Raw genomic sequence first — 1,451 nt, 5'->3', positions numbered from 1 at the left:
AATCCACTGGTCTGTATGTCTATTCTTATTCCAGTACCATGCAGTTTTGATTATTATGGCTTTGTAGTACAGCTTGAAGTTTGGGATTGTATCTTTCTTTTTTTTTATGGTGAAAAAACTGTATTTAGAATTAGCCAGCTCGAGTCAGTTTGGATGATCACAATTTTGTTGGTAACATCCAAAGCACTGTAGTCAGGAGCCAGTCGAAAATGTGCCTTCTTGTCTCCATCAGGTCTGATCAGGTATTGACCTTGGCTAAATCAACATCTTAGAGCCTCTTCACAGCCTGTGTGATCTGGTGCTTGTTGGCCTTGACATCTACAGTGATACAAGTGTGTTGTTTTCTTCTTCTTCTTTTTTAACTTATTTATTTATGCTCACACAAGAACTTGGGTACAGACCAGAGGTATGGGGAGTGAGAGGATTCACTAGAGACAAGAGTGGGGAGCAAAACAGGCAGGTGTACTGAAGTACACTGCTGAGGGGAGCAGCTGGTGGGTCAGGAGAGGTCTGGTGGGCCATGTGGGTCAGCTCCCTGGTTGGGGATCAAATTTGTGACATGCTGTAGAGGCTGTGGATAACATCATAGTGCTGTTTTAACCTGTTGTGCCACCAGGGAGGGCCCTCTTCTATTTTTTTCATCGCTGACTCAGTGGTAAACAGGAACTTGATGGTGGCATAATGGTCAAGCTTGTTTCCTCTGGGTGCGCTCGCTCTTTCCGCTGGGTTTTGGGTCACCTTGGGGATTATCACCTTTCTCTTCTTTTTAGTTTTTTTTTTTTTTTTTTTTTTTTTATGGCTGTGGATGCCTGTCAACACTGCTTTCTTAGCCTTCAAAGCTTTTGCCTTGTCCTGGGCTTTGGGTGGGGCAGGGGCTTTCTTCTTTGCTTTCGGCACCATCTTCTTGAAAAGCTAGTCCTTAAGTTTCTTTCAAGACATTTTGCCTTCTCCATTATTAGAATCTCTCAAGAATAATTCCATATATGCTTTTTTTAATCATTAGCAAGACTACCTTTGCTCTTACAATATAATTCTGATCACAAATGTGATATACACATTATGAAAACATGGTTGATAGAAAACATTTTAATAACCAATGTTGCGTTGGGCAACACCACACTGATGAAGAGACGGGAGTAGTGGAGCAGGCGACATAATGCAGGATGCTGCCCCAAAACAAGATCCTGGTCTTTTGATTGGTAAACTAGTCATACAGCATTAATCATGTGAGGAAGTGGAACAGAAAGGGAGAATTAGAAGAAGCTGGGGAAAAGGTGAAACTGTGCATCTGCTGATAGTTTGGTATGTAGAACAGCCCTGACTTCCCAGTCAGGATTTCAGTCTTATCAATAAGGCATTCCACTACTCAGCTCCTGGGGTCCTTTGTTATAGATACACCAAGGGCCCCCCAGGTGTTCCTGGTCATACCTCATGATGTGTATGCCAGGAGT

The 1,451-nt window shown here is 42.7% G+C and overlaps 1 pseudogene; it reads right to left on the bottom strand.

Moving 5' to 3' along the window:
* Window positions 1–104: 104 nt before the first annotated feature.
* On the bottom strand, window positions 105–900 carry LOC105853345 (annotated as a pseudogene).
* Window positions 901–1,451: the final 551 nt, after the last annotated feature.

This window comes from Condylura cristata, unplaced genomic scaffold (assembly GCF_000260355.1).
Source record: "Condylura cristata isolate star-nosed mole 26May11 unplaced genomic scaffold, ConCri1.0 scaffold00007, whole genome shotgun sequence".
In the NCBI taxonomy this organism is placed as follows: domain Eukaryota; kingdom Metazoa; phylum Chordata; class Mammalia; order Eulipotyphla; family Talpidae; genus Condylura; species Condylura cristata.
This window is presented reverse-complemented; position numbering and strand designations above follow the sequence as displayed.